The sequence below is a fragment of the Hippopotamus amphibius genome, chromosome 5 (genome assembly GCF_030028045.1).
Source record: "Hippopotamus amphibius kiboko isolate mHipAmp2 chromosome 5, mHipAmp2.hap2, whole genome shotgun sequence".
NCBI lineage: Eukaryota > Metazoa > Chordata > Mammalia > Artiodactyla > Hippopotamidae > Hippopotamus > Hippopotamus amphibius.
Window position 1 is genome coordinate 126,394,363 of NC_080190.1, and position 24,093 is coordinate 126,418,455.

A 24,093-nucleotide genomic window follows, 5' to 3' on the forward strand; every position below is an offset into this window, starting at 1 on the left:
GGCTCCTTTGCCGTATATAAACAGTCTCAATAAAATATTTCAGCAAACGTTTCCCGAGCCCGCTTTCTTCCTGCAGCTCGCTTACAGTCTATGAGTAGCGGGAGAAATCATGCCACATGAGGTACAGACTCTGAAATGAGTCCGTCCTCCCAAGTTCAGAAAGATAAAAGGATTATCTTTTGTCAGTTATTAAATTATTATAGTCATTATAAAAATAATGTAACTATTTTAGAAAAACAGAAAATAATAGAGAACAGAAGTATAATTCATGTCCACCACACTAACACAACCCTTGTTAACATGTTGGTTACAATTTAATGCCTGAAATCTCTTAGTTACGCCGTAGCTAATTATATGTATGTATGTAGGCATGTATGTATGTATGTGTGTGTATCTATCTATCATCGATCTATCTATCTATCAACTATCAATCATCTATATCTATCTACTATCTATCATCTATCTATCTATCTATCTATCTATCTATCTATCTATCTATCATCTATCTATCTATCTTTTGAGGGCAAGAAATATCTTCTGTGTATTAAGCCACCTCACTTTGGAAATCCTTTGTTTAAGCAGCTAGTATGCATCCCCCAACCAAGAAGGGTTCTGTACCCAGCCAGTCGTTTAAGTTTCTCACTTCAACTGTAAAGAGAGAATGATGGTACCACACCAATTTGACATCTTTGCTGGGAAGAGAAAAGCCAACATTATATGCAGATGTGCTATGTAACCTGTACAGTGTCACAGGAACGTCACTTACTGCATTAGTCTCTGTGTGTGCTCGAATTTTTTGTTTTACTTGTAATAGCTGCTAGACCCCAGATGCCTGCTGTGTGCTAACCCACACGTCTTTATTCTCCAGTCGAAATAACCCCGGGTTTACCCTGTGTTCTCCTCTGAGCCTCTGTCTTGGCCTCACTGCCTGTCATCCCCACCCTCTTCTCCTCCTGTTGCCATCCTCAGCCTCTGGTGGTACTAAGACCTGCAAAACACTTGCCTCCCCACCCCCATCAAAGTTCTCCACCTGTCTTTGTTCCAGCAGGCATTGAAATATCACCTGCTCTTTGACATCTTCCCTGCAAATAGCAGAGGAGGTAGTAAATGTACGTGGACACCGTTGCCAGTGCCAATCCCACCATTCCTCTTTCTGGGCCACTACTGCACACGCAACGCACAATTTATCTCCCAGGCACGTGATGTTAATGATCGTTAGACGTGAGGTTCACGTTGACCTGTGCTTTCTACCTGGCTTGAATGAGAACAACTGGAAGAAAGAGGCCGTGTCTCTCTAAGCGGATCAGATCAGCCCAGGGCGGGGAGGGGGCTGGGAAGGCAGGGCGGGGTGGGGGGGTCCTGTGTGTGGGGAGCACACGGTTGGGTTGTTCTGGGGATTGCTCTGACACAGAATCTCAGTTTCCTGATCCTTTAACAGTAAGATGGGGTGTGCCATCCAGAAAGTCACAAAACCTTTCATTTCTGATCTTGCATTTGAGCAAACTGCCTTTCCCTCTTTATACACTCCCTGCATTTGATGCTGGTTGAAGCTGACCCTGGTCTTCAACTTTTTCAAGGGTGTATTGAATTTCTATCTTGTTTTGAAAGGGCTGCACACTCCTCCTTTCTCGGCAAGTTATCATTAGTAAATGTCACGGGCGTTCTTTCTGCTCTGTTATCCTGCTCGTGGGTGAGATCTGTGGCCGCCCTGACTGTGGACATTTAAGTCAGGCCTGTCCAGAGCCTGGGGTGCACTGGTGGGTAGTGAGGCGCTCTGGGAAGGTGGGCCACCTGAGACATTTGCTCTGTCCATTTCTCCCACCTCCATTCCTGACTCACACCCAGCTCCTAGTCAGCTTTGCCTCACAACTGCCTCCTGGCTGCTACCCCATCCGACCAACCTCCAGACTAGTAGATTTTCATTTCTCACTTGCAGCTTGAACATGGTTTTTGCCCTCTCTATGTTCCCTCTTTGCTTCTCTGGGTAACTCATTTCATCCTCAAACCCAGCTCTGGATCCCACTGCCACAGGACCAGCTGCCTGGATGGTGTACTTGGGCCATGTAAGAGAACTGGACCTCTGCAAAAGTTCACAGCTGCCTCTAGACAGCATCCGTGCAACACTGAGCCCAGCCCCACAACAGGCACACTTCTCACACATTTTTTTGAAGCAATTGTAGATCTCACTGGCCAGTCCAGTGAAGACACTCGGCAGAGATGACCCTCTGCCAGGGCTCTGTGTGACGCTGGGTCTCTCCGTTACAAATAGTTCTCCTATATGGGTCCCAGAACGGACAGCCTTGCCAGGACTGAAGTTCGGGAACTGAGCCCCTCTGTCTGTGCTGCAGCTCTACTGCTGCAGTGCCCGCAGCTTGCTGGGAAAAGGGTGGACAGTGGCCGACAGTAGAAGGAACAACAGATGTCCACGGGGAGTGCAAATAGAGCAGCCAAAGAAAGGCTCCAAAGTCCTAAGTTAAGACAATACAGACGGTCGGTGGAATTCTGGGAAACAGCTGCAGCAGATACAACCATATGGTAGCAGCAGAAGAGACTTTATTTTGGAAAGAGTTTGGGATTCTTTACATACATCACTGGGTCTTAAACTTGAGTCTTTAGAAGCAAATAAAAACCATGTATGTTATATGTGTGTGTGTGTATATATGTATATGCATGTGTGTGTATAAATGTATATGTGTGTGTATATATGTGTGTATACATGTGTATATTTGTGTATATATGTGTGTACTTACATATATGTGAGTACACACGTTTATATGTGTGTGCATATGTTTATATGTGTGTATACTTACATGCTTATATTCTGCCTATGTTTTATAGACAGAAACAATCATATGTACAGGAGGAGTGATGAATCAGGGTCACACCATGCACTGCAATTCACATGCTAGTTAATTGCTTATATAAGTGTTTCTGCCTTGATGACACTTGTAGACCATGAGGATCTTCCCTTTGCATGTTTTCTAGTCAAAATGACGAATGTCATGTAAATTTAAACATAGTTTCATATACTATGAAATTGTGTCTGAAACTGTGACTTTAGCAATATACCTTAAACACAGCTAAACCCAACTGTAAATAAATATATTGATGGTTCTAATTACCCTGCAGATATAAGCCAAGGGCCATTTGTCTACCCACTTATTTACTCCTCCTTCATATGTTTATGGAGGGCCTCTATGTTTTGGGCACAGTTCTAGGCACTGGGGAACACAAACAGTGGAAAAGAAAGAGCCTCTAGCTGGGAGAACAGCAGGCGCAAATGTCCTGAGGCAGAGCACACCTTAGAACAGGAGGCCAGAGTCATAGTGCTGAGACAAGCACAGGCAGTCAGGAGGCAGACCCTGTGCAGTCTAGAAGGACCATGTCTTGGCCACAGTGCCCATTCTGGTTGGCGAAAAGTAACATGCTTTACAAAATAGCCCATGCATGGAGTCTGCTCTGGCCTTCAACACACTGATCATTATTATTTTCTTAACTTTTTTTTTTTTAAATTTTTATTGGAGTATAGTTGATTTACAATGTTGTGTTGGTTTTAGGTGTACAGCAAAGTGAGTCAGTTATACATATACATCTATCCATTCTTTTTTAGATTCTATTCCCATGTAGGTCATTACAGAGTATTGAGTGGAGTTCCCTGTGCTATATAGTAGGTCCTTATTAGTTATCTATTTTATATACAGTAGTGTGTATAAGGCAATCCAAATCTCCCAATTTATCCTTCCTCCCCTTCCCTCCCGGTAACCATAAGTTTGTTTTCTACATCTGTGACTCTATGACTGAGTGAAGTAAGTCAGAGAGAGAAAGACAGATATCATATGATATCACTTATATGTGGAGTCTAGAAAAAGGGTACAAATGAACTTATTCTCCTAATTTCAATCAAGAAAACGAAAAGTGGGCTTAGCAGACCTTTGGCACATTTCCGCACACCTGAGTGTGGCTTGAAGATGGTTCTCACCCAGATGTCCGTGACAGCAGAGCCCTGCATTCCAGACTGTACAAGAACAGACACAGATTCTCAAATGTGGCATCTGTGTTAAGTAATGAGCAGCCTATGCTAAGTAACTCAACAAATACCCAGGAATGGTTTGGAAGGTGAAAGGGAGAGAGACGCCCATGATTTGAAATAGCATCGACAGCAGAACTTCATGGAGAATGGCGAGGATTAGAGAGAGAATCTCTGAAAACTGCTTTGCCATCTTTGGGTGAGAAGGTGTTATATAAATAGCCTTACAGTGATTACTTTAAACATGCATTGTTTACATCTGCATACAATTCCAGCTTCAGAATCATAATGATCTATTTTTGTATTTGTCTCTGCCTTTATCCCTAGCAGAGCGCACCTGCTTAGTGGATCTGACCAGTCCTACGAAGAAGAGCAGGGGAGGGATTAAGAAGAACGGCATCAGATCAGGCAAAGGAGACAAGGCACAGAGCTCAGCCCTCGGCACCACCTCGTGATAGGCTATACTTCCTGCAAACGCGTTGTGGAACACGATATCACCCACACGCCCCCCCCCATCGCACCTTGTACCACTGAAGGATTTAAAGCAGGAAAACAACATAAACAATTTTTAGTATAAAGAGCTCATTTCAGGGTTAGGATGGACAGAAGGAGTAGGACTGAAGGCAGGAGGACCAATGGGGAGAGAATGTGCCGATGAACTAAAGCGGGAAGAACAGGGGTGGCCAGAGGACCCACCTGACTTAGGGGAAGAGAGAGATGCTGCGGGGCTTAGAGACTGATTCCATGGGGCACGTGTGGGAAAGGAGAAACCTAGGAAGGCGTCTCCCACTTTCCGGTTTCTACTCTGGGGAAAAAGGAGTTAATTTCATTCAGCTCTAGTGCCTTCGGCCACAGTGATTCCACATCCTTTGTGCCTCCGTCTGGCCCATCCGGTCCCCCCTCGCCGCCCGTGGCAGCTTCCTTGATCCCATATCCTTGTCAGCGTGCACCTTCAAATTACACAGAGCAGGGTTCTAATACTGCTGTCTTAGCTCAGGCTGCTGTAACAAACACCACCGACTGGTCAGCTTAAACCACAGACATGTACTTCTCACTGTTCTGGAGGCCGAGACATACAAGGTCAAGGTGCCGGCTGATTCAGCTCCTGGTAGGACTCTCCTCCTGGCTTGCAGACAGCCACCTACTGACTGTGTGCTCAGATGGTCATTGCCTGCTCTCGGACAAGAGAACGCACTGGGCTCTCTTCCTTTCTTACAAGGAACCTAATCCCATTATAATGGCTCCACCCTCATGACCTCACCTAAACCCAACCACCTCCTAACACAGCACACTGGGGAGTTAGGGCTTCAGCATGTGAACCTGGGGGGACACAAACATTCAGTTTATAACAACTCATTAACTGCTTGGTCTCGGCAAGGTATCAAGCCTCTCGGAGCCTGGGTCCCCAGGCATTTCGTGGAAAATAGTGCCTCCCTCACATATCTGCTGCATGGATTAATTCTGGCAATATATATGAAACGCTGGTTCTGAGACGGTGCTTAATAAATGTCAGTGCCATCCTACGTAACATGTTTCATCAATGAATTAATTTATCTATCAACACCCTGACTATTTATTAATGTCCAGAAAACATTTACATGTACATTACCCATGAATACTACCCAGAGTCAAACTCATTTTAAAACTTGTCTGAGGCAGTTTTCTGATGATATCTGGGAAACGTTGGTTTTGACCTTGTTCATCAACGTTCCCCAACTTAGTGCTCTCATGATGCCTCACTTCATTAAAACTAATAAACTCTCTCTCTTCCCGGACATGGATAAAGGTTGATTACAAGCTAACAGGAGATCCTTTGTATGAATATCTATTTTTTAAGCCAAGTCTTCTATTCTTCAGTGGAGAGAACTTAGTATTACCAGCAAGGTCTCATATTCCAGAAGAGTGACCCTTTAGCCTGTTAACAACCAAAGCCTATTTTTAAATTCCCGGCATTTCCCACCCCCACGCCCACCCCCCCATGGAGATTCAATGTGATATTTACAGAAGGAAATCTTCCTGTTTCCAAATCCCCATTTGTTTCAATCCAATTTTATTTTCAAAGAAAGCTTCTAGATTTATTTTGCATATGTTGCATGAGCCTAGAGAACAAATTTAAAAGATTGCCAAACGCCACCTTCCATTAGTTTTGAAAATCCTGACAGTTTGGTTTCTATTACTCTTCAGAAAATGAAAGGCTGGCTTGGGTGCAAAGGAATTCAAAACAGAAGCCCTTATAGCCCCAATCTTGTTGCAGCAATACTCACACCTGTGAAAAGAAAATGATTTCCTTAACACTGTAGAAAGAAGTAAAACCTGTAAAGTGTTCCTGACATTAGAAAACATTTTTTAAGTTAGTTTGAGACATGGAGTGTTAGAGCTGGCTAGACCTATAGTCAATGGTTAGACATAGAATGATAGATGTTTGGAGACCTTTGAGGTCGTCTGGACTGACCCACTCATTCTCCAGGGAAGGAAACTTAGTTCTGCAGAAAGTCAATGCTTTCCCAAAGTCACATGAAGTAATTGCCAGTGTTAGAACCCACATTCCTGACTCCTAGTCTACTATCCTTTCCACTGTATCTGTTCTTTCCTCTCCTTTTTTCCCTTTGATAGAATATGGTTTCCTTGAAGTCTCACCTCCCGGGGCACAATGATAGAAATACTAAAGAGCCTTTTCATACCTTTCAGAAAAGTAGCTTCAATACCTCTAAGGCAAAACAGACCCATATTACTTACTTAGTAGTTTACCTGAGGTCATAACAGGTGATGGAATAGAAATAAAACACCACAAAGAATTTTAGAAGCGAATTGTAAAAGTGGGGAGGTAGCCCGATTAGCTGCAGAGTGTAGGTTCTGTGGAATAGGCGGGCTGAAGAGTGACCAGTTATAGTGGAGACAATAAGGATGCTTTTGTCCACCTATTCTGCATGGATTCCCTGAGCGCCAACCACGGAGGCTCATGCTGTAGGAGGGGAGACAGAAAGTAAACAAGGTGGGTGAGTAAAGATGGAGAGCCCCAGACCTTGATAAGTGCGGAGTAGGACAAGGAAAGAGGAAAGGGCAACAGACGTTTCCTCCATTGGTCGAGGGTGTGTGTGTGCATGTGTGTCACCGGCAATTGTAGACAGGATGGCTAGGGCAGGCCTCACCCTGCTGCTGTTTGAAAAAGCCGGAAGAGAATTAGGTTAATTAAGTTTAATGAGAATTTCCCATTTCTGAGTGTAATACAATCTGTTAGAATTCAGAACTATGAATTTGGGTAAACTTTCAAATTCTGCACTAAAAAGTGCCAAAAAATGACATGATAGGAGGATCAGTAGGGCCAACTTTTCCATCATTACAGTGCGAGAGCCTCGAATGAAGTAAATCGGGTCCCTCAACTGTCTCATTGTGTTTCATCCTCCTGCACATCAAAGGAGGGTCCTCACCCACCCAAGGCCTCTGTGCTTCCTCGGAGCACAGGGGTGTCTGGGGGTCTCGGGAAGGTAGGGGGGCAGGGCTTGCTGTCAGATGCACCTGAGAATAGCCCCTGCCCCCAGCGGCTCTGAAGCTCTGCACCCTTGGACAGACGTCACTCATTCTCTGCACCTGGGCATCCTCATCCACAACAGAGGACTGAGGAATAAATCAGTTAATATAATATCAGTAGCTACCATTCCTAGAGTGTTTATTAAATGCCAGGCCCAATGTTAAATCCCTCCCCTACATTATCTAGTATAATGCTCAAGATTAAAGCAGGTATTAGTATCACCATCTTACAAACATGGAAACCAAATATTAGAAGGTTAAAGAATTTTCTCCAGAAGGACCTGAACCTAGATCACGTGCCTGAAGCCCCAAGTGAGCTTTCCCCTGGGCTGCATCTCCTGCCCAGGAGTCCTCTGGGGTTGGAGGGGCTTGACGCACACTGACTTCATCTTTCTTGCACTCATGGATTGAGCAGGATATGCGGGATGAAACAATCTCAGGCATTTTTCCAATGTGGCAGTGTCCCTGTGAGCAGACGCTTAACCTGCTGGCTGAACCGAGCCCTTCCCAGACGCCGACAGCACCTGCCACTAAAAGAGGAACCAGCCTGGCCATTCTCGTCAGATGAGCCCGCTCCACAGACATACGCCCAGTTTATGCCACTAAATTGATGTTTGGGCTTAGTGAGTGAATGAGTGCTCTGTTTGTTCAACGTTTGCGACACTTCTCCCTGTGATCTAGAAAAATAACAGAGGTAAAGACTAGAAAGCTCTGCATGGACCCAAATACTTGCCTATCAAATCCCTAAGGAAAAGGGGCAGGAGAGAGAAATCACCCAAACATCAGCTGAAAGCAGATATTCTGATGAGGGAGATGTCAGTGGAAGGGGCTCCTGCACCAGAAGGTGGAGAAGAGGTGGGAAAGGAGAAGGGGGGAGGAGAAAGATGGAGATGGGCTCCGGTGTGAGGACCAAGGAGGAAAGGATGTGGAGAGTTTTCCCCGTAAGGCATGCCTTCTTCCCCCAGTGCCAGCATTGCGGCTGCAGGACCGCCCTATACAACCCTCCCATGGAGCCGGGAACCTGGGCTCCCTCTGGCAAATCCCTTTCTGCTTCCAGGAGTCCATGGACTGGATACCAGTGCTTTTAGGCACAGTCCATCCCTTTCCCAGAAGATAAGGGCACTGAGGGGGCTGATTAACGTATATGTGCCCCCGGGGTGAAGCGCCTTTTTAAAGGTGTATTTCTCCCTAAATGTATTGAATAAGGAGAAACTTATCTCTTTTTGTGCCCAATAAAGGCAGAGAGTGTTGAAGGTGATTTCTTCATGGGTAAAAATGACAGTAATTGAATTTTATTAGAAGGGAGCATCTTGCCCCAGAAAAGTAATGCTAGGGGTCAGTGCATTGCTCCCGGGTCCAGGTGTAGCCGACAGCCTGCTACACTCAGCTCAGAGGCGGCACCTCTGAGGTCAGCCTGCCCGGGGCCACACCAGTACCAGGACAGCCCAGGAGGTCAAAGTCTCTGGTGAAGGCTGCAATCAGGGCAGGTAACACCTGAGGTTCCTCGTGTGCTGTGACTGTGTCTTTCCACCATATCCTGAAATCTTGGTCTCATTGTGATGAAGACATTCAATTGACCATCTTGCCGAGAGCAGGCAGTGTCCTTAAATTCAGGCAGCTCCTAAAAGCCCCCCGTCCTGCCATGGCTCGCCCCACTCCCTGGTGGCCACGCAGTCCTTGAGCTGTGGAGTGTGCAATTTACAGGGGACAGCAAGGAAGTGAAAAATACTCTAAAGCCCATTCCCCAGGGGAGTGCAGATTTACACCATTAAAATGATAATAAAATACAGGGAATTCCCTGGCCATCCAGGGGTTAGGACTCTGCGCTTTCACAGCCAAGGGCCTGGGTTCCATCCCTGGTTGGGGGACTAAGATCCCACAAGAGCCAAGCTGCGACTGGCCAAAACAATAAAAAGAAAATAAAAAACCACATTATTAAGGAGCTATTAAATTAAGATTGTCATTAATTAAATAAAAAAATGAAAAGGATTATTAAGGAACTATTACATTCAGATTGTTATTAATTACATAAATAATATAACTCATTTTAATAATAATAATGATGGCCGTGCAATATGGAGTGTTTACTTGTTACCAGACCTGGGGCTGAGGGCTCTTCCCTGCATTTTCCTGATTTCACAGCTCTGAGGGGGAGATGGTATTATCCTTCCTTTGGATTTGACAGAACTGAGACGCAGCTGTTAGGCACCTTGCCCAAGGTCAGGACCCAGTGCTGGGATTTGAACCAGGCCCTTCTACCCCAGCTCAGAGACTGTGGCTTGAACCCTTTCACGGGCCATCCCCCGTCTCCCGTCGCAGCTCCTGGAGGCAGGAAGAAGCCTGACAGCCAACGGGCGGCCCCCTCACAGGACAGAGGAAAACAAGTCTGACTTAAGCAACAGTTTAAAAGTCAGAGATGCTGAAAGAAAATACCAGAATGCAAAAATCAATAGTTTTCTTAGCCTTGGAAAGGTCTTCCCTTCACTTGAGAGTGAATAGCCACTACATCTATTTGATCTTAATAAAGTCTCACAAACATGAACAAAGCCTTAAAAGTTCAAAATGGAAACTCGTGGGTATTTGGTGTACGCATATAGTATGGATTCTGTAGAGATTTGCGAAACAGTTTGTTTCCCACTTGAAGAAGAAGAGTGAGGCACTGCTACAGGACTTTTAGTCCATTCTGCACATCATCTTCAAATTTGCATGAAGAGAACGTCCATTCTCCTCCCATGAGATTCTCTCTCTCTTTTCTCCTTTTTTCCTCTTTATTGTTTTGTACTCTCTTTCTCCTCTCCTCTCTTGCCTCCTTTTTTAATGCTTATCCCCTCTCTTCCTCTTTAAAAACATTTATTTTTTTATATACTAACCTGTGAATACATGTCTATTCAATGAACTCTTTTGATGCCGTTCTTTATTTTAAAAGTTGTGGGTGGACGCTTCCCCTAATTCTCCAGGAAGCCCCACCAAGTTTAAAGTAATGACACACCAGCTTTTATCCTCCCCACATTGGATCAGTTTCCTACTTGGGTTATGTAAGCACATACACGGGTCACGGTTTATGCCACAGAACCATCTCAGAGCGAAATTCCTATCATTCTTGGGGTAGATGACCCCATGCCTCTAGTCTAAACCTTTTCTCTGAGGTTCAAGCTCAAAATCTTTAGCATCCAATAGGTATCTCAGGTCCGCTCCATCATCTCTGCCTCTAAAAACCCATTCCTCCTCCAGCATTCTCTCTCTCAGTGGATAAAATCAACCTACATTTAGCCTTGCAGGCTGAAAATCTCAAACTGTCTTAAACTTTTCCCTCAACTCAACTCCAACACCCCATCAATCACCAAATTTCTGCTGACATTATTTCCCAAATATTTCTCAAATTACTACCTTCTCTTCATCTCAACCTGCAGGGCTGTGGGTTCCAGTTTCTCAGACCAAACACAGTCCCTCCATTGTTGCCCAGAACCCGGTTCTGTCTTCCTCAAATCCATTCTCCACAGAGTTACCGGGGGATTCATTCAAAATGCAAGCTGGCCATGCCATTCCTCGGCTTATAAAGTTTCAGGGCACCAAGTATGTGCTGAATCAAGTTCAAGCTCCTCCCTCACTCTCAACCCCATCCTGTACCTCCTTGCATCATAAGGCTCTACAAAGTCTCCACCTAATTTTGCTAAATATCCTTCTCCTGGGGTGCCATCACCCTGCCCTGCCCTCCCTCCAGGTCACCTCCAACTTCCCTGACCGACTGATTTACACCTCACTGAGGCACGGCCCTGCCAGGAAAAGGCCCTTCCCCACCCTGCTCCCCACGGCATCCTAGCCTCAACCCTGTCACCGCTCTTCTCTCCCTACTGTAACTGTCTGACTGTGTCTCTCTTGCATTTGCCTGTAAGCTCATAGGGGCAGGAAACACACCTTTCCTGCACTTTTGTCTCCAGCACTAGAACTTCACCTGGCATGGGATGAAACGCATGTCAATGTCTTTAGTTCTGACTACAAGTAATCTGTCATGTAATTCATTAATTATGTAATTCCTTACTGCCCAGACTTCCCTTCAAAATCTCCTACTTGTATACTCTTCGTCTAGGGGTTACTTTCATGTGTGATTGTGCACCTTATACATATGCAGGTGTCTATTATTATTGCAATTACTATGATCATTATGATTTGACATCCGTGTTAAATTTCATCATTCATTCATCGCTAAGCAGGCACTGAGTGCTTTCTCTGTTCTTAAACAACAGTGTGAACGTTGAGAATCCAAACACAAAAGATCCAGTCTCTGCCTTCGTGACATTTACAATAAAATGTTTATTAATTGGGTCATTTGGTGAAAATAAAAACTTGTTAGGATATATACGGTGGGAACTATGGAGCAAACAATCGTGGTCACTAGTACAAGGGATGCGTAGCTAGTTTGAAAAATGCTGCATCCATTGAATATTCATTATTCACCAGGCATCATTGTAGGCACTTACCTACTTTCTCGTCCACTCTTAGTATAGGCTCTGAGAAATAAGATAAGTTGTGTAAGTTTATTTACACAGCTGGTAAAATTTAAAATCAGCTCTGTCAGAGTCAAAACACACACCCTTCACTACCCAGAACCAGAAAACATACACGTAGATCAGAGTTTTCTCTAAAAAGTAGTGGAGGCATGGAGTTACTTAATGGAAATATTGCATTTATACTCCAGAACGCCGTGCAGAATAATTCGAAACCTATTAGTTGTGCTTGATTTAGCTTAAATTTCACAACCAGAAAGTGCTGTTTCTCTCATGGCATCCAGAAGCTCAACTCAGCTGTCATGATGCTGGCTAGTAGAGAATGTGTGTTACCACTTCAGAAGTATAATTTGTCAGTGGATAAAATCTTTCAATATTGGGGGTCTGTGGGGGAGAAGTCATAAGAGGAGTGTTTGGTATTCAGGACATTTGCAATCAGTAAATAAGGCAGTTGACAGGTGTAGGGTGTCACTGGAGCCTGGACTCCACTCCCCGGGGCAGGGCTGCAGCATGAAGACAGATTTTAGATAGCATGAGATTCTCAGAGTCACAGGAACAAGTCAGCACAGCCCGTCCCCAACCTCCAGCACAACCAGAGCTGCTACCAATGCCTCCTCAGTACCAGGGACAAGATGGTCCAGGGGCATTTCTGGTCTGACTGTCTTTATCAAAGCGTGAACATTTCTTTCAGTTTTAAAAAGGATCAGTTGTTCCATGAGATTATTCAGCAAGGCATTGAAAAAGAGCCGCTTATAGATTTTCTTGGAAAAAGAAAAATACTTAAAGTTCTTACTTTACCCTGTACTTTGAGCTGCTTTAAAGCTCATCCGTGACAACCGTGTGTAATGGAGACACACATGCCGATTGTGACAGGATTACACACACCGATTATCTGGTGGGAAGAAGCAGTTCCAGTGTGTTTAAGATTTGTTCAGGTCTGTCCTCGTAGGCATGGCACAAGTTAATAATTTTTCATATTTGGAGACCAAGAGGAGGGCTGTAAGAACAGAAAGAGCCTACCTCCTCACTATTCTTTTTTTTTTTTTTTTTTTTTTTTTTGGCATAAAACAGAAGGAAGAAAGACTCAACTGAAAAATGTAATCTATATCAATTTAACAACTTCTCTGCAGGAAGTACTTTCACAGGATAAAGAGAAAAAGACTAAGCCTGAGTGGAAGAGGAAAGACAACATGTCAAGAGTACTTGAGATGACCTTTGAGAGATGCTCACCAAACACAACGACATGTGTCCCAAAGACAATGTCCCAGCCCTCCTGGCTGTGATCTTTCCCGAATAAAAAGAGACTTGCTGCCTGCATTAAAGCTTGTCATGAATCCTTGAGATCAGACTCTTGGAAGGAAATGCCGTTTATGCAGTGCCCAAGAAAAACGTTCTAGGACTGCTCTGGCCTTTCACTCTGCACCATGGTCAGTCTGAAAAAATTATGAGGTTGAATAATATTCTACTGGTACTTTAACTATTGCTATAAAAATAAACCCAGTAAAAAACCTGTACACGAGTTACCAAAAAAGTGTGTTTCCCTAACATCTACATGATAAATGGCATAAATCCATCATCTTCATGAAGAAGTATCCCAGGGGAAAAAAAAACATGTTGGTAGATTGCCACTGCTTTTCATGTGGCTTCCATAGTGGTTAAAAGTTTAGTGATAACTTTTTACTACCGCTGAGCTGTGGAAGGAATAGAATATTTACATAGAAGGGAAAGGCATAGCATAGCAAATAAAGCTTTCAGATCACCCAAATATTCCATTTTTGCAAATTGTTTCTGCACACAAAACTCTTCAACAAAGCACTTAAAATCACACAGATTCATTTGACTTGCATTTCTGCTACGGCTCTATGCTTTCCTGCATCATACTCCACCAGCTCTGGTTTTAGGAAGACTGAAGGCTGGGTTAACACCTTTCTGTCCCCTGCCTGCATAGAGCTTTACAAGACAAGGAGGGCTGCATGCGTAGGCTCCAGGAATAGCCTCTGACCTCTTATTTGGTCTCTGCTCTTTCTGATTTGACCCACATCCATTCTCTGCGGTAGCTTCTGTCTCGGGCCCTCCAGCTGGACACAGAAATGGGCTAAGTCCCAGCTCCTCACCTTTCGTGTCACCTCAGTCTTCAAGAGGGGTCTCTTCCTTCCAAGATTGCTTCCCCAGAGACCGACTAATCAGCAGACAGTAATCGGTAATTGACATGTTCTCTGGCATAAACAGCACATGCCCTCTCTCCCATACCGCCCTGGAGGCAGCTTATCCCAGGAACAGCCCATTTGGTGAGGGCAGATCTCGGCAGTTCATGCACAAGCCTGGGGACTGAGAATTCTTACAGATTTCAGATTATTATGGGCAGCAACTCGATTTTCCATCTGTGGAAAATCAGTCTCCATTGTGCAGTCTCTCATGCTGAAGCTCTCCTTCCCAGCCAACAACTCATGTATTCAGCAGACGCTTAAAAGTCTTCATTGTTCTAAGCTTGAGCAGTCAAACTACAGTGACAAAACAAAAATAGTCCCAGCCTGTCAGGGTGCATGGTTGAAAGCCTTCAGTATGGGGAAAACAGGAAACTCAAGGCAAATAGTCAATCCTGTTCCACACCTGCTTTTTTGTGAACAGGACATTTCAGCAGAGTTCTCCAACTTGATGCCAAAACTCTAACTGAGAAGAAGACGTCATGGACTAACTTGTTTTCCTCACCCTGCTTACAGTTGCCGCAGCTCTGAACAGCTCTCTTTCTTAAACCGTTGGCACATAGTGAATCTAGTTGGGGAAATTTTCTACACAGGCACACGGTTTAAATCTGGTGGAAGATTTTTACAAAGTTTTATCCATTCAAATCCAACGTGGGACAAATACGGATTTTCCATCTGGAAGGAAATTGATATGTCTAGGAAATACAAGCCCGTGGCACTCATGGGATTGCCGGTTAGTAAAATATGCTGTGAAAATAAACGACCAATGCTGACAAACAAAACAAGTACGTGATATAAAATTGGGATTGAGAAAGCTAATATATTTGTTTTAGAGACTGATAAACTACGCTGGAATATTTCCTTGCTAGGGCTTCAGGCCAGACATCCGTGAAGTCCCTAAAGGCAAAATAAACGTTCCCATCATTCCTGTATCTGAGAAGAGGTATAAAAGGTGAAAGTATTAGAACAATGACTTCACGCTCATTTGGAACCTCCTGGGCTACTGTATTAAAATCAAATAGAGGATAATGGACTTGCCTCGTGGTTTAGAGATTTAGATCTTGAAGCTTAAAAAATGTGTGGATGTTTTTACTCATCAAGCCTGTAGATCATCGATGAACAGCCACTCGCTGTTTCCCAAAGCTGTGTGGGTCTCTAGGACCCCCTCTTTCCTTGCCCGATAACTAATTATCTCATTCAATGGCATTTATGTCTAAGCAAAGTCAACAGGTTGACAGTGACAGCAAAGACAATATTCCACGTAAACCTGGCAGGAGAACCAGCTGCCACTGAAGCGCAATTTGAAACTCAACATCCCCTTTAGGATTCAGCAGTGAGAGCTGTCTCTGACTGCGTTCACCTTGACCTTAAATAATTGTGGATGATTTTCAGAGGTCTGGATGACACCAGGAAGTTGAATCACTGGTGGCAGCAGGGAACAGAAAAGGACCTCATCAATAGCTGTAGCTGTACTTTCTCCTATTCCTAGTTGTATAGCTTTGGGAGGGTGCACCTAGCTCCCTGTTGGACCCTTAGTGCCGCCACAGTATATGTAATAAATATTATGAAATCTATGAATACATCACTCTCCCAGAAACAAGGATGAATTATGATGACCACGGAGAGTGGCATGATACCAATTTGCTGTCAAAGTGCCTAACAGCAGGGTTGGCACCATTTTAAGGTAAAGGACCATTCACTGAAGTACCCAGAAAGTACAAACGGCTGGCCAGTATGTATCACGTTCTCTCTTCATTTCTATATTCTAAACTTGACATTCACAGTTGATATTACATTTTGTCCCATTTCAAACAAGATGACCATACGTCAAAGGGTATATTAGATTAGAGAGTGAAAATGGTAAAATGACCTCTATTAAAAATCCTCTTCATTTAGGGGAATCCATAGCCAGTTGGGGCAGGTAGGACGGACAAGATGAACATAGACGGTGGGCTCACTTGAGGTGATTCTAGGTTTTCATGGGAATTAGGGAACTCATCCAATGCTCTTAGAAAAGTTTCTTGTGAAGCAATAAATTAGACACACAGATCCAGAATTAGGGCGTCCAATGCCAGAATGTGAAAAAAACCAAATAAACAGGAGAGTCAGATGACTGTTTTTGTACACATTCCTCAGGATCTACGGCTTTTATTTTTCTTACCATAAATGTGAGTCATTCTGTCATGTTATTGTTGGAAGAGAGAGAATTTTGTTTTTATATGTGGAAACCAACCTGCTGCATCCTTTCTGAAAAAAAAAAAAAAAATGTGTTCTCTGATTCACATGTAGCTATCTTTTAGCTCTCCCTAAAGTTCATACTTCTTACACATCCATCGTAACTTTCTAGTCAAACCATCACGAACTTAAGGCACTTTCTCTGACAGAATTATGAAATTTTCACATGACCCTGAAAATATGTATTAACTTAAATTCCATTAAGATTTGAGTGGAGGAGAAAAGTCTCACGCAACTTGCTAATGCTAGAAAAGGAGACATACTTAACTATTCTTATAATTTCCCTGATCCAGACGATAGTAAAAAAGGCATTAGTAAGTAGTTCCTTGGCATTGAAGTTTTTCATTTCCCACTTATCTTCTTATACGTGAGGATAAGTTAAGTGATGCTGTTTACTGATGTTCAATTCTGTGTACAAACAAAGGCAGTCAATATGGATATAAAGTAAGAATCACAAGAGTCGATGCATTAATTCTACAGAATCATAATCCTAAATGGGACAGTAAATGTGACGTGGCTATATCATTGGCTGGTTGTAAACAGCCTCTCTATTTCATCTTAATTAGGTCTTTGTGGACATTTTTTGATTCATTTTCAAATGATGCTGAGTGCGACTGCATTTCCAGACAGTTGGAAAGGACATAACCTATTACAATCGACGTCCCCAACGCTTGAAACTCAAATGGAAAATTTGAAATTGTCAACCCCCAAAACCATGTGAGCAGCATCAGGCACTTGGCCCTGGAGTGGAGTCAGCCCCCGGGGTGGACGGGGTCGATTGTGAGAACCGGGAATTCAGAGGGAGGTCACAGAGGTTAGGGCCAGGCCGCCACTTGACCACGTGTCACCCAGACAGAGCAGAAGACAATGCCCTTCCCTCTACGGAGGGGAGAATGACGTTGCCGTGAACAACAACAGAAAAGACACAAACGCCCATGACCCTCGAGCAAAAAAGGCAAGAAAAGTGTGAGCGAAAGGGTCATCGCTTTATCTCCAAAGATGTCTTCGTTTCAGATTTAGCTCTTCGCGTGTACTGATTATATTGGTGTCCTTGAAGGAAATGAAACCCCTGAGCGGGTTTCACTTTGTTATAATGAAACAATTCCTGACCAGAATACGAACTTCATGAAAGCAGGAACATTGCCTGCTTTGACTTAGAACCATCCTCAGCCATCAACAGAGACTGTTGAATGAACTGACCACATAGAATATATAAATCCCCCCAAAGGAATGTGGCAAGGAGACACGGTGAGGACAGAAGTGGAGCAAGGCCATGAATAGTGGGAGGCACTTAGATGAGAAGCAAAGACAAGTTTCTGGCAGATGGAGCAGCAGCAAAAGTGTGTCTGGATCTAACCGACACTGAGTGCGTACCTACACTCCAAGAACGGGGAGGAGTGAGTTCCCAGACGTAATTAACAGAGGACCTCATGTTGCTGTTATGCCTCAATGCCTTAACTGCACCCTGAAAATCCAAGCTTCCTTTCTTTACATCTCCACCAAGGCCTGACAGTGAAGAGGACCAGGCAAAGGAGTGTCTGTGACTCAGTGTGAGATCACAGTGCTCTCTGCCACCTGCTCTGATACTCCAACATGCCTGCCTTGGCCATCGTAGCACTTCACATAGTTTTCAGATTTATAGGCACAGGGTAGAGTCTGGGAAAGGCAGAGATAAAAAGAAATAGATAGCTTAGCTTATGCGAAGGAACATTAAGTTTGAAACTATGCAGATACATATATCTACGTGTATAAAAACATTTAAATTATTTACATGCAGGTGCCCTATGAAATGTGCAAAAAAATTGAGGATAAACGAGGCAGTGACCACCTAAGCACTTTGAGAAGTAGAAAGTCTCTCTATAAATACAAGGCACGATTCCTGTTATGTATTATTTTGATATACAATAAAATATTCATCACTGAATGAGGGACACGGAGGGAAAACCTCTGTGTAATGCAATTTGATTTTCACACTTGGCCGACCTGTCTGCTAATTCTGAGCTATGATGCTAGCGGAAGCAATTACGTGTACGTGGGTGTGTCAAATGTCGGAAATTAAATTACAGAACAGAGGAAGAAGGCTCTTCAGTGGGGACGAATCAGCTATTTAGAAAGCAGATCTAACATAGTGAGTCTATGAAGAGGGAAGATTAAAAATATTGGAAATGGGGCTTCACGGAAAGGATGATAAATGTTCCAGGGAGAGGCTTCCAGAGACTCTGTGGGGTCTTTGGTCGGGTAACTAAGAAGAAGCCGTTTCACTGGGGTGGCTCAGAGCAGCCCAGTTGAGCTTATGAGAAAAAGGGAAAAGCACTGAACTGAAGAGAAGAAACCTGATCTTTAGTTCAGCAGAAAATGCAAAGGGGATGGAAGTTGGCAGGTCACGGGCGTCCCAGCACCACCTCCTTGAGTGCCTAGTGACATTTCTATGTTAGGAGAATATGCGACTAACAGTTAGAGGCCTAGGTGTCCCTCCGACTGTATCATTTGTTGGCCAGATGGGCTCAAGGAAGCCATTTTACTTTCTCCACACTCTGTGTCTTCATCAGTAAAATGATGCTGGTGATGGCTTTTCCCTCAAGTAAAGAACTGTGAAAATCAAAGGGGCTAATGCTGGTAAAAGCACATTCAAAATTGGTGTTATAAAAACTCCATCATTAAACAATTTCCTTGGAGGAATCCTAGAGCAAGGTTGGGGTTAGGCAGGTTGAGACGAAGTGAGTGGATAAAGGGTTATTCTCTCGAATGATTCTAGCACAGGCTCTGGTCCCAGCCTGTGATCTTCCCACTCACACCTCCTGAACCACCCTCGGGCACGAATTTCCCTTTCAGGATTCCCTGGCTGTTGATATTAACACACTTTCCTCTCTTCGGCCTAGACGTATTGGCAAGGATGGGGAAGAGGAAGAAAAGCAGTGTTTGGGATGATTTCCTGAGGCCGGGTCCCCCAAAGAATGCTTCCCACCCCCCCCACCGCACCTTTCCCTCCTCCTCCTGGCCTGGATTTTACGTGACTCTTCTCCAGACACTAAGGTTCTTCTCTCTCTCTCTGCAGGTCTGCTCTCAGCTCACCCCTAGGGATTCTCCTCCCAGAGACCCAGAGCCCAGGGAGTAAGGAGGAGGCGTCTTCACGATGCTCTGGGAGGTGCACTGTGATAGCTCTCGTTATTGTCCTGTTACAAACGAGGAAGGTTAGGGGCTAAAGGCTGAGGGACGGATTCAAAGAACAGCTGTGATATATAAAATAGATAGATAACAAGGTCTTACTGTATAGCACAGGGAACTGTATCCAACATCCTATGATAAAACATGAGAGAAACAGACTAGAAAATTTAAGCTCAGGATGAGAAACTAAACCAGAAAAGGCAAAAGAATGAACATTTGAATGAAATTGTTTTACAAGGAATTGAGAAGAGAGCTAACTTTTGATGAAAGGTATTTTCGCTTTGGCAAAATGAAAATAATCATTAATGTGTATACTTAAAAAACATAATGGAAAAGAATATGAAAAAGAATATATATATATGGATACCTATGTATAACTGAATCACTTTGCTGTATACTAGAAATTAACACATTGTAACACTGCAAATCAACTGTACTTCAATTGAAAAAAAAAAAAAAAAAGAACAGCTCTGAGTCACTGATGAAGCAGAATATGGAACCTGAACCTCCTCCATCTGGACTCAAAATTCAATGAGGCCCAAAAACCTTCCAGAATGCTCATCACTCTCAATGGTTTTTGGAGGAATTTGCTTCTTTTAAAATTTTTATTTTTCTTAATTTACTTTTTTTTATTGAAGTAAGTTGATTTACAATGTTGCGTTAATTTCTGCTGTACAGCAAAGTGATTCAGTTATACACATATACACATTCTTTTTTGTATTCTTTTCCACTGTGGTTTATCCCAGGATATTGAATATATGGGGGTGGGTCAAAAATTATCTGCACTCTGGCTGTAGAATTTACACAAGTTTTAATATAACTGGCGTGCGGATAATTTTTGACTCGCCCTCGTAGTTCCTTGTGCTCTACAGCAGGACCTTGTAGCCTGGCCTTTTTAATACATCCCAGATTGAAGAACAAAGGCACATTTACATGCCCAGTGTTAATTATACACTTGGCGGGGAGAAGACACACTTTCAAGGAATTCGGATGAGGAAACTTCTGTTCCACAAGTAGGGAGTCCAGAACAGATGGGTCCATTTTGATTTGTCTGCAGGTACAACTGGCCGTGATTGCATGGGGCCAGGACATTCTTTCATTCCTTTCCCCAAATCATGTTCTGGCTGCTGACATGCTGGGGAAACCACGGCCGTGTTCTCTCCTGATCACCTCTGGCCCTGTTCCTCCTTGCTCCATGTGCTGCCCTGACGATCGGCCCCAGATTCTGTGCACTGCCAGCAAGGCATCGAGCAGCAGGACCTTCTCCTCCACTCCAGCCTGGCCGAATCCTCTTTCAGGCCCTCATCCATATCTTCAGTTCCAGACACTGGTAGGTCCCAGGAATGCTGTGGTGAACAAAGTAGACACACTCCCGGAATAAAAATATGAAAGACAGAGGCTACTGAAGGGAAGAGGGAAGAGGGATTGAAGGATCTAGAGTGTGTGTGTGTGTGTGTGTGTGTGTGTGTGTGTAGCCCTGTGTGTTCGAGCCTCCTGTGCACTATCTCAGACAGGGTGGTCCGGAAAGATGAGAGCTGAGTGGACACCAGAGAAAGTGAAGGAGGAAGTGTGTGGATCCCTGGAGTAACAGTGTTCCAAGGGAGGGAGGAGCAAACGTGAAGCTCCTGCGTTCCCAGCACCTTGGTGCCACTGGAGCAGAGGGCATGGACAAGGAGGCTGGAAAACAAGGAGGGCGGAGGATGGTGAGGGTTGGAGCGCTGGTTGCACAGAGGGCAGGGCAGGTTGTTGAAGGTCTTACAAGCCTTGGTAAAGACTTCGAATTCCATTTGGGGAATTCAAATCTCAGATGGGAAGCACTGGGAGGTCATTTTAGTGTAAACCCACGGGATGGTTTCGAGCAGAGAAGGGGAATGATCTGCCTTGAATAGGAGCGCTGTGGTTGCAGGTGGATGAGGATACCCGTCTCAGTGCAGAGAGTACAGGCGAGAGATGACGGGGACTCGGACTAGGCTGTTTGGAGTCCAGATGGTAGGAAGTGGCTGGATTGGGTGGTGTTTCGGAGACAGAGGAAACTGGAGGTAATGACGGATGCATGTGGAGTATGGGAGAGATGGGGGTCAAGGAGGACAGGAAGTCCCTGGCCTGATCCAGTGGGATCTTCAGCCCCTCACAGAAATGGGGAGACCTTTGGGCAGCAGGTGCCTGTGGAAAATCCAAGAGTTCTGTTTTGAGTTTGGCGAGCTTGATGTGCCTGTTCAGCATCCTAGTAGAGATGCATCTTGACGTCATGAGCAGGAGAAACAGGCCAGCAAAAACACTCCCCAAACTGGGAGAACACTCAGTGAGCTAAAGCAAGAGCGGGGACCAATCAGCGGGAAGACACGAGGCCACTATTTTAAGTTGCTGGTCCACACTGCAGCATTATTTTTATACAAAAGGCTTTTATTTATTTATTTTTTGCTTACTCCAAAAAAAAAAAAAAGTAAGGATTTATTTGGGGGAAATATAAAATATCCAACAAAGAAAAATAAGAACCAGATATTTAGTATTCAGTTTATAGCAATTGCCTATTTCTTCCCAGAAGCATGTAAGCACATGTGCATGGAATAGTTATTACAACGTGTATTTATCAAGTGCTCCTCACACGCACGGCAGGCGCTGTGCCCGCACTTACAAGCATCATCTCGTTTAACCCTCACCACGGTGAGTCAAGAGATCGCACAGTCACCTTCATCCTAGAGTCATCCCCTTGGCAGAGCTGTGAGTGGCACTTGGTTTTTCTGATTCCAGAGCCTGGGCTTTGCCTACTGCACCCCTGAGTCTCCCAGAATCGCAATTAAAATGTGCGAATTGAGCAACAGGAAGTCTCCTTCATTGCTGGTGTGAATGCAAAATTATGCAGCCACTTTGCAAGACAGTCTGGTAGTTTCTTGCTAAACATACTCTTCCCATAGGATCCAGCAGTCAAACTCTTTGGTATTCACCCAAATGAATCAAGAACTTTTATTCATGCAAAAACCTGCACACAGATGTTTACAGCATCTCTGCTCATACTTGCCAAATCTTGGAAGTCACCGATGAAAAGACATGGAAGAAACTTAAATGTATATTACTGGGTGAAAGAAGCCAATCTAAAAAGGTTCCATACTGTATGACCTAGCAATATGACCTTCTGGAAAAGGCCCAACTATAGGGACAGTAGAGAGCTTGGTGGTTGCCAGGCTTTTGAGGGGAGGAGTTGAGGGTGGGTTTGATGGAGTACGGGGAATTTTTAGGGCAGTGAAAATTATTCTGTATGATAGTACACTGTTGGATACATGTTGTTATATATTTGTCAAAACCTGTATAGTATGTATGTGCAACACCAAGAGAGAACCTTAATGGACACGATGGACTTCGGGTGATATTGAGGGGTCAGTGTGGGCTCACTGATCACAGCAGAGAGCTGCACAGGTGGGGCCTTTACAGGGAGCTATGGGAGTGACACTGCCACCCCAGTAGGTCTGGAGGGCAGAGCATTAAACCAAAGAGGATTATTCTTGAGTCTTAAGAACTAGTGAAATTTGTCTTGCTAGGTTTTGGGCATGTGTGGGGCCCATCCCCTCTTACTTCTTCCCTGCATCTCCCTTTTGGAATGGGACTATGTATCCTCTGTCTGCTCCAGCACTGTATTTTGAAAGCTCGTAGGTTGTCTGGTTTCACAGGTTCACAGCTGGAGAGGAATTTTGCCTCAGTGAACCACACCTCAAATCTCACCTGTATCTGATTTCAGTGTTGTTCATATGAGACTTTGGACTTTAGACTTTAGTTGATGCTGGAATAAGGTAAGACTTCGGGGGCTGTTGGGATGGCGTGAATGTTGTTTGCATGTGAAGTCATACATCTGGGGGGTTGGGGTAAAGTGTTTTGGACTGGATGTTCGTGTCCAAAATTCACATGTTGAAGCTCTAATTCCCAGTGTGGCCATATTTGGAGACTGGCCTCTAGGAGGGAATTAAGATTAAATGAGGGACATCCTAGATGGAGCAGTGGTTATGAATCCACCTGCCAATGCAGGGGACACAGGTGCGATCCCTGCTCCAGGAAGACCCCACATGCTGCAGAGCAACTAAGCCCGTGCGCCACAACTACTGAGCCCATGTGCTGCAACTACTGAAACCCAGGTGCCTAGAGCCCATGCTGCACAACAAGAGAAGACACTGCAATGAGGAGCCCACACACCAAAATGAAGAGTAGCCCTCGCTTGCTGCAACTAGAGACAGCCCGTGTGCAGCAATGAAGACACAGCACAGCCAATAAGTACATTAAAAAATACATTCATTAAAAAAAAGATTAAATGAAGTCATATGGGTGGGGCCTCTGATAGGATCTGATGGGATTCGTGTCCTTATAAGAAGAGACACCAGAGCTCTTGCTCTGCGAGGGGGTGTGTGTGTGTGCAAGCACGTGCGCGGGTATGCACACACAC

At 44.3% G+C, this 24,093-nt stretch overlaps 1 protein-coding gene across 1 annotated transcript in view; it reads right to left on the minus strand.

Annotated features, from left to right (window-relative positions):
• The window catches only part of XKR4 (XK related 4), a 337,756-nt gene that overhangs the window by 185,421 nt on the left and 128,242 nt on the right, over positions 1-24,093 (minus strand). The window lies entirely within an intron of this gene.